Genomic DNA, 12752 nt, shown 5'->3' on the forward strand with positions numbered 1-12752 from the left:
TGCCTAAATCAACTGTATTAACTTTTTCGGGGGGGGTGTGGGGGGTGTGAAAGGAAGTTTGCAGTATTTAATTTTTTATTAAAATTAATTTTTTTTTCTATCAATTTCTTAAGAATTTCACTGTAAGCAGAAAGAAGTATTGATGAACCATGCTGGGTCTCTACACCAGAGAGCCAGTGATCTAGAAAACACATGTTTATTTTTTAAAGTGTTCAAAACATCAAAATAGAAATCCTTAAATCAAGCAAAATTTAGCTCAGGTTATTGCATTGAGTTATTTTGGCACTCTAGTTGATGTTGATCCTACCTACCATACCATTCAAGATGCAGCAGCTCTGCTCTGCCTGCAGCTCTGCTGAGGTTCCCTGTTAATTGGGATGGTGTGTGGATCATCAGGCATCTGCTGTAACTTCCCCACCACCAGAAGAGGCTGGGGATTATGATTTGTTTGAAAAAAGCTAAACTAGATCCAGTTGAATAGCCTCCCCCACCCTCACTGAGTGTCACTGACACAACCTACAGAGCACTGGAAACAAAATACAGCTGAGCCGGAGCAAGGCTTGCGTGACTTCAAATAGCAAGACTTCACCTACCTCAAGGCAGCTCCTGTTTATTCAGCTTTTTTGCAACCAACCAACAGAAAAAAAACCCTCTTGCAATCCATTACATTTCCGCTTCTCCTCCATCTGGCAACCTTCCAGGAAACAGGATACAACTAGCCAAGTGTGCAAAGGCTTTACTAATCAGTTTACCAAATATACATTTATCATTCACATCCTAGCCTTGGGGAGCATGGCTGCTCGTCAGATTTCAACTGCAGTTCTTCACCAGGCAAAGACCAACATGCATGCAGCAGCTGAGAGGATGGAATGATTTCTCTTTACATAACCAGGCTCATTTTAAAGAGAGAAATGAAAAATTAATGGAATATCATATAGCACATGTACAGCATATAAATTAAGACACCACTGAAATCACCCAGCCAGGTTTTCCATGTTACCTCCTTTCAGCATGTCTCAAAACCAGTCACGTTCAGATTTTCAATCTGAACATTTAGCATGTTCAGACTGAATGTTTAAATGTTTAAATATTTAAAAAAGCACCTCCAAACAGGAGATTTAGGTTAGATATAAGAAAGAAACTATTTACTGTGAGAGTGGTGAGGCACTGGAACAAACTGCCCAAAGAAGTGGTGAATGCCCCATGCTGGAAGTGTTCAGGGACAGGTTGGATGGGGCCTAAGAGCAACCTGGCCTAGTGAAAGGTGTCCCTGCCCATGGCAAGGCATTAGAACTAGACACTCTTAAGGTCTCTTCCAACCCAAACCATTCTGTGATTCTTTCTCTCACACACATGGTAAATTTGCTAAGGAAAATCACAATTTTACCAAGGCCCAACTCCAGCACAAAAGAAAGGAAGCAACCTTCATCTCCTTGCAGCAAGACTCACTCTAAACTGCTTGGAATCAACCCTGGGAACCTCTTCTTCATTGGGAGACAACTTCACACTGCTACAAAGTGGCACCTGAAAGCAGCCCTACATTCACACTACCCAGAGCAGAATACCCATCCTTCCCTTCATTTTGAGTGGAAACAATCTCAGACACCTTGTCTGAAAGCCCGTCTATTGTTACTGAGTCAAGGTGCATCACTGTTAGTTAAGAGATCTTTCTCCAAAAGCCAGAGGACTATACAACAGATTCATTCATCGAGACAGTAAAGTCTTAATTTAATAAACTATTGTAAAGTGCCCTGTTATGCTGTAGGCCACTCTCAAGGCACACAGACACAGCAGCAGGCATCATCTGCCACGGAGCATGTGCGTACCACACTGACCAAGAGTTTCCCTGCTAACTCAGTTACACCTCCCTTTGTTTGCAAACTCTGACCAGGACGCGGGTATCCTGCATTAGTTCATGTGAGTTACAACTTCAAGGTTTCTGCAGTGGAATCACAGTTGTAATGTGTGACCACATTTAGGTATCTTTCTTCTAGGTTGGCAATATCCTTGTAACTGCTTAGTATTGAACACTGTAGTCCTCTATTTCTGCTTTGAAAAATAAAAATTTAGTGTTTTAATGGAACAAAATCTCTGTAAATTTGGATAAATTCAATTAGACATAAGCAATTTCAGCATAGCAGGATAATAGAGTAGAACATAAGGAGGACAAAATACTTCTTCTATCCCGTCACATACAGGTACCCTCTAATCATTAGTTTCAGTGACACAGTAAATGACCTCCAGATGTAGAAGACACTTTGGTGCTATTACAGAAATGCAGATACAATCTGGCTGGGGGAATAATCTTCCATGGTATCTCATTCCCAGAGTACACAGCAAGTACAGCACCTTGCAATGAAACTCATCTGAAAGCAGCAGGCTGCTTTCTGTCTTGGGAAATTAAAACTTCTGCAATTATGAATCTGGCAACCTGGCTGCATCTTAACCAAGCCAAATTAATCACTGGTGTCACTCCAAAATCAGGCAGGATGTTCCAGGTATACATTTTTGTCTGTAACAATTAAAACCATCACTTTTCATTTTGACAGGATGCAATACAAACTTCTTGGAAACCTCTCTGCTGGTCTTGCATCCCAGGGGGTGGTGAACCTCAGGTTATTTGAGCAAAGAATTAGGTATTCTTCTGTCCTTCTGAAGATCTTGTGCAAGTAACGTGTTTTACTATGGGCTCCTTTCTTCCTCTTTGTGGTATTCTGGGATCCTCCTAACCTTATCTGCCCATCCTATCTCTGATCACAACACATTCGTACTTTTTCCATTCAGCACCTGTAATCTTACTGCCTCACTGAAAATTCCAATAGTGAAAAAGACTGCAGTCCCAATGTGATATAAATCACCTGATTTATTATTTTTATTTCTCCATTAGCTGCTTCCTGGTAAGACTCAAGACTCTTACTTCAGGACCTAGTCAAGGCCGAACCTTTCATAGCTCTTATAAACCATTCACCACTGCCCCTCTGTCCACTCAACTTTTAGCTTCAACCTACTTATTTTCATCCCATTGGAAAACATTCCACTGCTTCCCCACTTGCACTTTTGCAATTTCTTTACTTCCTTGCTCTCTTACATCAAACTGTTCTGCCATCCTCACATGCCTGTCCCCAACATCAATGTATTCAGGAGTAACCTTTGAAAACACCTCATAAACACACCTGTTGATTATCATGGATTAAATTTTCTCAAACCTAAGAAAAGAGCTTCAGGTTACACCTATTCCAGAGAAGCAGCTGCTTCAGAACAGAATTCAGTTTTCTTAACAGATGACACATAGTTATATGCTACATTTTGTTCATCAAGGCTTGAACTTTCACATAAGAGGTACAGCTGCTTGCAGGAAACTACCAGGGGCTCTCTGCAGGCCCAAGGCCTGTTGTGCAGCCAGCTCCCACCCAAGCTGGCCAGCTGCAGAAGGGGACGGGCTGGTAAATGAAAGCCCTACCACTACTTTGCTTATCTGTGATTAGCAAACAACCCCTTTGGGACTTCTGTCAGCTGCAGCTTGCTGCACTGCTGTGAAGCCAATCAATAACCTCCAGATTACTCCCAATTCTTCCACGCTGATTTAACATAACTCAATGGATGCTTTATTCTGCTGCTGCTAATGGAAAATGCATTTGTCCCCTTCTCCTTTTCTTATTGTAGTTTCAGTATTATACAACCTCAACCCCTAAAGTCATGAGTATGTAAGCCAAGACACATCAGGACTGAGAAACAAAGCCTGTAGCTACAACTAGCACTGAAACTGCACTAACTCCATTCAGCTGAGTAGGCACTTCTCATCCTCAGCCTTCCCTCCCCACAGTATTTACAGCTTTCTCAAAGTTACATTGAACTTCAAGGTAACAGCTTGTTTTCAAAATGTGTTCCTGGTCTAAAACTTCAACATGTGCAAGCAAACTAAACCGAGTGAAAGAAATCTCAAGCTTGACCAGACGTTCTTCTGTTAAATTGTCAACAAAAGTCACCAGCACCCACTGCAGGACAAAATACGGCTCTATGACATTGCTTTTCGTGGACTATCAAAGAGTATCTGTTACTGTATTTATTTTTTTTTTTTTACTTAACAGGAAAGTAAGTTATGATGGATTTTGAAGAAAGCAAGCATTCCCATCCACGTAAAATATGCTCTATCATTCAATTCACAGGAATTATCTGTGTTTTGATAAGACCTCCTTGAAGCAGAGCCCACAGGCTACAACACATATGCACTGAAGGAAATATATAATAACGTAAACGAATTATTATACAACATGAGCTCTTAAAGCAACCTGCTCCCATAGTCTCAGTTACTATTTTCCATGGGGAAAAAAAAAAAAAGGTTTTCACAAATCTGCTAAGATACCCATGTCTTAAATATAACCAGTACTGTGTAGTCTGGAAAACTGGCAACAAGTCTACAGCATGACAAGTTGCTGCCATGAGCAACTCTGATTCCTCTGGCCACCAAATCAGAATACATTTTATAAAATGCACCTTCTCCTCTTCAATTGCCTTTGTGGTTCTTGTACTCTGTCATGATAACCTTTCCTTTGCTCTACCATAGGCCAGATAGACCTTTCTCTCGATAAGTTATCTCAAGGCACCTGCATATGCTGATACAGGTTCTGCCACTCTGGATTTTTAGTTCCCTCTAATTTCTCACTGCCTGAATAGCCATCGTTACAAACACCATTTTGTTTACTTGAGAACATATGTCCCTGTTCCTCACCACGATGATCAAACTTAAACACTTCAGTGGCAGAGTATGGGGAAGTAGGTGGTTTGCTGGATTTTATTTCTTCTTCCTGTCCCCTCAAAAAGTCATGTCTAATGTTAAACTTTTTGCTGTGGATGCTAAGGGATCGGGGGCAGTCAGCTGTGCTATGGGAATGACTTCCATAGCGGTGGGCTGGCTGCTGAGAAACCAGAGGGGAATTTGTAGTTGACAGCTGCGGTTTGGAGGATTCTGACGCTCCAAGAGGGATCTGTGGATTAGATACCAACTTCATCACGGGCCAGCACAGAGAGAGAACTGACAGGAGCTTTTTCAGGATCAACACGCTCCTTCCTAACTAGAAACGTATTTCACTTACCTTGTCTGAAAGCAGAGATAATGAAAGTAACTGAGCTCAGTTTTGATGAACTGGGATACAAAAACTGAATCAACTACAGGTTTGTGCTTTTAGCAAAAACAGTGATATTTGGAAGCTCAGAAGGTTTCCCAGATCACGAAATATGTTAATGGTTACACATGAGTAAAAAAAATGATTGTTGAGATAGTAAATTCTCAACATTGCTTTGATCTGTCCATACGGCATGTCTCTTGCCCTGACATTTATTGCTTTCCAGGCTCGGGATCTCTTGAATGACCATGCAGTTAGCAAGTGCAAAATGTGGAAGTATAAGTCTACATATATTTGGCAATTAACCTTCTGTTACAAGTTCTCTAACCCCTTCAGATACATACAGAGTGAATACAAGACCCTGGATTTGTAGAAACCTTCACACCAAATGACTTGGAGGAATGGGAGTACTTTTCAATATGATTTTTTTGTTTCAGATTGAGGTCAACTGTTACCTTTCTCTCCGCTCAAAAAAAGGCAAATATTTTATCAGAATCATCTGGAGTTTTACTTTTACACAGGAAGAGCAGGAAAAGAACTTTCCATGAGTACTGCTTACTGCTTCTGGGCCAGGATAAGACCTGCCAATGCTAATTAGGCAAGAGTATTTGAGTACTCAAAAAAAAAAAATATACCAAAATACAACCACCCAAGAGGAGGAGACGAAAGAAGGGAAAATAATTACTTTATTCCTCACTATGTCTTCTTACAGTAGCACAGTGTCATACCAGAGCACTATAATGACAGAAATGCACTCTGTTTTCTCAGAGCACAGGGATAATGCATTTACCTCCACATACAGGATTTGCTTTTAGTGCTTTTCTGTCTAACCCTCTGAGCTTGTTGCAGAGCTACATGTGACTCTTGCTGAGGATTGAGCCTAGAACTGGCTTCTTACTCACTGGCACACGCACATCTTTTGTCACACGCTCCAATTCCTTAGAGCAAAAGGAGGAGGTAGATGCACAGCAGAAGCACTGTTTGGGGGACTCTACCTGGAGAGACCCAGCCTGAGAGTTTTGGAGGCTACCAGAAGTTCCTTATCTGGTTTATACATTCATACAGCCCCAAACTGGCAGCTCAGGCAGCATAATAAATTCAGGCTTGTAAGACGGGTCTGGAAGCTTAACACCTCAAAGTTCAGCCTCCAGGCCATTTAGCTAAGCCAGCATCTGTGTGCATGCACATGTCAAAGTAATGCTGAGCACTGAAACTCAAAGACGACAGATAAGTAAAAAGTGTAATTTTCCTCTAAAAGTCCTTGCTGCAGAATAACCAGTCTTGGGATCCTCATACACAACAATGCCAGCTTTTGCAATGAACGTGTAGAAACAGAAACTGGAAAGAAACTTCCTCATCTTTCAAAAACAATGGGATTTACTCAAGCTACTAGTATTTGTCCTCACAAACAGGAAAAATATGCAACTGTTAAGCACAGCAAGACCCTTCCAAACTACAGAAATATCGTTCTTCTATCAGCAGGATCAAAACTCATCCAGAATCAAACTGATTTAGGACTCACGCAGATAAGAAAACATTAATTAAACGCAGGTTAGCCAGCATGTTTTTAAACATCATTTAGCATCTACTGTAGACCAAGTAAACGATGTTTAAAAATATCTTAGCTGACTGTGGTTAACTCTACTTGGGAGTCTTTGCCTAAAGGTTTGTCTTGACTAGAATCTGAAGATGCAAGTTACAACACGCCGACGTGCTTTCTACTGCTCTGGCACGCACGAGGCAGCAAATGTTTCTAATGCATGCTAGCTGGTCAAGTCAAAGCTTAGGCTACTTGCTACCACACGTGAAACCTACACCTTGCTTTTTCTTCATTAGAACTTCACATCTTGGAATTCAAGTTGCAGCAACTGAGGAAATTACCTCCTCCAGCTGTTCAAATATTTGGAGCTGGTAGATGGATGAAGGGTACTCATCGGCTTCCAACCCAAAGTCAGACGGCTATTTCTGAAATGCCAACAGAGGACATCTACCAAAGCAGCCGTAGAGAGCTCTTGGTTCGTCCCCCAGTCTCTGCTGGAAGGGCTGAATGGACAGGTACAGGGTGGTAACATCTCAAATCATACCACCTAGTTGCACAAGAGGATATTTAACCACAGCCTCAGTTCCCACATGCCAGCTAACACGAGGCACCAGGACAGCTTTTCTTGTGAAGATTCGTCCTTATCTTTTCTACTCAAAACAAGTCCTTTACGTCCAGCTTCCCACTACAAATCCTGGGACTACTCATACTTAATAAAGGGAGAGGAACGGCATCATCTCATCAACACTGACACACTACCTTGAAAATAGTATTTTAAAAGACCCAAGACTAATGGACAAAAAACATCCTTCCTCCAAATGCTCCACCAGCCAGGTGAGGAAAGACACTGCCTCCCAAACTAACAGCTCGGCCTTGGTGGCCTTGGCATTACTCCAAGACATGTCTTATTCATAAAACCAAAGTAATAAAAAAGACAGACACTCCCCATCCCCCCCCCCAGGATAATACAACTTGGTGCTGATGCAGAAATTAGAAGGAAGGGGACCATCTAAATTACACACCGAAATAGATACAACAAAAGCAAGCAGCTGTGACATTTCAGCCAGGCGGTCATCTTCAGCTGCAGTCAAGAGGAAAAATAACTCTAGACATTTCCCTTGCAGATACTTCCTGATTACAACCTTATGGCAAAACCACCTCATTTTCACTGCCAGAATGCATTTTAATTAATCCTTATGTCCTTAAAATATACTTTGTCAATGAAAAGCCATGATCAGAGACTCTGGCTGGGGAAGGGGGACTTGAAATGTTTAAGCAAGGCCTCTTAGTGCTGTAATCAGCACAGATTTTATTAAATAGTTGAGCAAATATGCAGTTGCACTCTTTCTTTCCCTGAAAAATTAGTTGCGTGTGTGCAGTCTCTCGCTGCTTTTTCATCTCTCAAAAAACAGACTAGCATTGTCTTTCAGAAAAGAAGAAATTTTTATTGATCTCAATCTTCCTTTTATCACTTTATTTCCCTATTTTCACCAGCCATTAAATAAAAACCTCAATAAAGTGTCACAGAATGAAGACTGTTACATACTGTGTATGAACAAAAGCCAGAAACACAGACCTTGGCATCAGCACACATCTGGAAGATAATAGAGCACTGCTGGCTCTTCAGTGATTTCAGCTTCAGTGCTTGTGCTTTCAGGAGGGACTGTTTTCCTTGCAGTATTACTGGGCATGATATGATCACCACACCAGTCAGAGAGCACAGCATCCTCCCTAACCCTTACTGGAGAAGGTCAGAGCCCCGCCTTGAGGATGACTCGTTGGGAGGTGACCAGCACTCCCCTTCACACAACCACGTGCTTGTGTCACAGGCAATCTACAGACAGACTACAGGACAGTTTGCTGTCCTCTGCCTCCTGGCAGCCTCTCACATGGACCAGTAGCCAGGCAGCCAAAACCTTACCATCTAAACTTCACCCATCAGTGCAGGGCAAATAAGATAACATTTTAAAGAGTTAAGAGTGGAAATCGAAACAAGGCTACAAGGTCAGTAAGTCAAGGAGATTTCTGCTTTATTAGAGCAGTTGAAGTTTCTGAAGCCAAACTGGTAAACTGGGCAAAGAATGAAAATAATTGTTGATTTGCCCTCCTTTATGAGAGTGCCTTTTTAATTAATCCAGCAGATCATTAGCTAATATGGTGAATGGAAATCATGCAGTTAAAAACCTTCAGACTGTTTCAGATAATTTTATTTATTAGAAGGAACCGTATCTGTGCAGAAGAGTCTCAAAACATAACACAGCCTAACTCTTCCAGTTCAAAATTCACACTGGAAAATGGTTTCTGCTTTCTAAAAACACTGCATTATCTAACTGTATTTCCATCCTCTAGCTTTCTATAAATACTTTAAGGTGTGGTTAGAAAAGGGTGGCCAAGTTCTTCAAGGATTTTTAGTTTCCATATCCAGCAGCTCAAGGCTCCAGTGTATTTATGTTAGCATTTTCTGGGGAATACACTTCAGTAACTGCTGTGGCAAAGCCCTTGGTGGTCCGCTCCTTGCTGACTCTGACCATTGCCGTTTCAATCATCCGCAAATTACTTCCAGATGGGTATCAGTTACACAGAGATGGAGAATTTTTATAACATTTATAGTGCAAGAATCCTACAGACATATGATAAGTGTGCTATGCAGGGACAGGCACGATGAGGCTGTGGACAGGGGCACTTTGAGCACATATCCCAAAGGGCACATTCTACCCATGGACAAGCTGGAAGCCCTTTGCTTGTACCTGTGAGTAACACTCAGGTAGGATGCTACCTTAAAGATGCAAAACTCAGAGAACACCTGCAAATTTGATACTTCTCAGGGGAGCCACTTCCCACCTGTTCGTATGTCTTCTTCCACCTAGCAATTAGTCTCCCAGACATTTCCTGGTGCCTTCAATAACCCACCATGGCATGGGATGCATCCGTCAAAGCAGCCAGGTCACTCCCCCTTCAGTGATGTAGAAAGCACCTTTGCACTGAGCAGTCAGCTTGTACAAGTCTGGCATGCTGCTTCTTGCACTTTTGTTCGCTGGTGTTCATTTTAGGATTCAGAAAATGATCCTCCAGACTACCAAAGAATTCACTGCATTAAGGAAACGACAACCCCCATTTTAAATGGCTCTGACTGCATTTTTTAATCTCATCCTCTTCGTACAGGCACTGTGTAAGACTCAGCTGCCTACATAATACATCTAATTGCCTCCCATTTACATTCAATTAAATCCTGTGATACTATTTTGCAATATTAATTAACTGCCTTTGCCAGTGGCTAATCTCCCCAAGCATTTGACAAACAACACGGCTAAAGTATGGTAAAAAGAGAAAGGTGTCTAGGACTGCCTCCTGGGTGAATAGCTACTAGAGTCCATGGTGATGTAGGTACTTACTGCATTCCTATTAGTTTGTGGGATTTTCATTTGCTTCAGATGTGCAATTCTTGGGAAAAGTTCTCAATAGAAAAGTCACTTCTAGCACAGATTTCAACACTACTTTGCTTTTTCTTTGGTGTGGAGACTCACACCCAGGTTTCTGTGCTGAAAAAGCAACTTTGCTAGGGCCTGGCAGTCAGAATGTGGATCTGTTCAGCTGTAAATAAGAGACAGAACAAGAGTTTGAAGATCGTCTTAGAGCGGAGAGGGAAAATTGTGGTTGTACAGTGGGAAGTAAAACAGTTTGGGTTTTTCTGTCCACAGTAAGCAGAAATAAAGACCAAATAATTTCTGTATCCTGTCCCATACTGAAAAAGGAACGGGCAGACTGAAGCAAAACCATGTCATGTCTAGAGCTGGTTATTTCTGTTCAGGAAGGAAGCTACTTTTCTTTGAATCTACTTGATTATTTTCCCTCTAAGGAAGAACATGAATTGAAGCAAAGGACTTGTGCATGGATGGTCTTGAAAGAAAAGGAAGAAAACATCCTCATTCAGTGTTGGTAGGTATGGCCAGAGCCTTTGCACTCTCTGCTTCAAATTCAAAGCAGGTGCTGCTGTGAAACATTACCAACAGCTCTCAAGTCTCAGTTAATGGTTTTCAACTGAGAATTACTGTTCACAGGTACTGTCTACCGATGGCTCTGCTCTAACATGTGTTTTCCTGTCTTTCTGCATTCATGATAGCTGTTGAAATGGACAGCGCTTTTCTTTGGTCTGTTTCTGGAGAATCTCCTACCTCTGCAGCTGTAGGAGGTAACTCAAAAATGAAAACTGTATCTATTTTTTTTATTGCACTATGGAATTATGATTGATTTTAGTATGTCTAAACATTTGGCAACTATCATTTTTACCATAAAGTTGTTGGGCTTTGGGGGGGGTGATTTTTTGTTGGTGGTTTGTTGTGGGGTTTTTTTTTTGGTTGGTTGGTTTGGTTGGGTTTTTTTTTCCACCAGAAATTGCTTTAACATTTCAACAAGGATACTAGGCACAATTTAAAGCTTCTGGGTGTTCACTTTAATTCTGAGCTTAATTCTAGCCTATTTTTTCTTGCAAACTGAAATGCTGGAATATAGGGGGACAATGAGAGACACATTGCAAATGGCTCTTAGGCAACAAGCACAATAGATGATGGCTGAAGGCTCTGCCTTTTCTCTTTACCTTCTTTACCTCCTGACACACCCCAGGGTTTATGGAAGTTACACAACATGCACACCCACCAGTTAGGTTTTTATTGCTTAATTACTTATAGGGGAAAAAAAAAAAAAAAAAAAAAGAAGTCTCCCACAGTCATCTCAAGCTGGGAAAAGAGTTGTTTGGGGTTTTTTAACTAACTTTAGGTGTGAAATATGACTATTAAGAATCTCAAAAAAATGAACTACACATAGTTTAACAAAACACACAGGCATACAACAGCATATATTATAAAGCACATAGGGAATGTCGGCCAGTACATACGCTGGGCCAAACAAGCCTTCTCAGGCTTCTAATTTTTCTTTCCTTTTTTTTTTTTTGTTTTTTGTTTTTTTTTTCTTTTTAATTAAATTGACTACTTCTGCCATAGTGCCTTTCTGAAATTGTGTCACTTGCACACACGCATCATCTGAAACGCTGGTAAACCTATTTTCTTTCATAAAGTATTCTTGACTACATTGCAAACTTAAGCAATACTGAAAATCAGAGGGAATAAACCCAAACCTGTTACGCATAAGATACCACAAACTATTCATCTGACACAAATAAGATCAACTGCTTCACAATTTTACGGTGAAAGTCAAAACCACTTAAATAACTAATTTTTCCCTGGTTCTTAACTGTGTAAGTAATGGTAGCTACTACATTATCAGTATATAAGAAAGACCAAAATTGTAAGGAGAGGTAGAACACCTTATTAGACAAACCAGCACAGCTGGGGTGCAAGGAAGAAAAGCAGAGCACCTTTCAGGAATGCAAACTTTTCTTCAGGAGCAAGTGATTCATCTCATATCAAATATCTCAGTACCTTTGTTCCAGGATGGTGTAGTGGTTGAGTTCCTTATAGCAGATACCCAGAGTCAAAAGGTTCTGGGTTTTACCTGCAGTTTTGCTATGGGGTTAATTTATCCTGTTGCCCTCTACAAATGTCTTCCATGCTTTGCTTCAGTCTCTTCATCTGTAAAGTTGGAATAATGCTTCCCTACTTGATAAAGGTTTGTCTCTTTGGGGAAATTAGTTGTTCTTTCCCTAATGTGTATTTATTGAAAAAAAAAAATCTCTCAACAAAGCATTCATAGTTCTAGTCTAGCCAAAGTCGCTAATGAAGATAGCTTTACTTTGTATTTTAAAGGCTCTTCCATGTAGGAAATGCTACTTTGACACTGAAAACACACGAGAAGCAAAGCAAATCGCTGTGGTTTTGTCATATCTATTGATTTTTACTGGAACTTCTCAACGCTTACTGGCAAAGGTTGAACCACTACCCTCTATTCATAGATAAGGAAACCAAGGCACACAGAAGTCTCTTGACATATCAGAGTACCTACTAAAGTAGCAATTGGAAGTCAAAGCCTCGTCCCTGTTCATTGACTCTGAAACGCAGTCTAATTCAGGGCTAAGCTGTGAAAGCGTGCTTCAACTTGGCAAAGGCATCTCAGTGAAGACTTTGGTTCAACAGACC

General features: G+C 41.0%; 1 protein-coding gene across 7 annotated transcripts in view; it reads right to left on the minus strand.

The window, feature by feature from the left end:
* The window catches only part of LGR4 (leucine rich repeat containing G protein-coupled receptor 4), a 93265-nt gene that overhangs the window by 35907 nt on the left and 44606 nt on the right, over window positions 1–12752 (minus strand). The gene's annotated exons all lie outside the window — the stretch shown is intronic.

The sequence above is a fragment of the Pezoporus occidentalis genome, unplaced genomic scaffold (genome assembly GCF_034315485.1).
Source record: "Pezoporus occidentalis ecotype Australia unplaced genomic scaffold, CSIRO_AGI_Poc_V1 ctg173, whole genome shotgun sequence".
NCBI classification, from domain to species: Eukaryota; Metazoa; Chordata; class Aves; order Psittaciformes; family Psittacidae; genus Pezoporus; species Pezoporus occidentalis.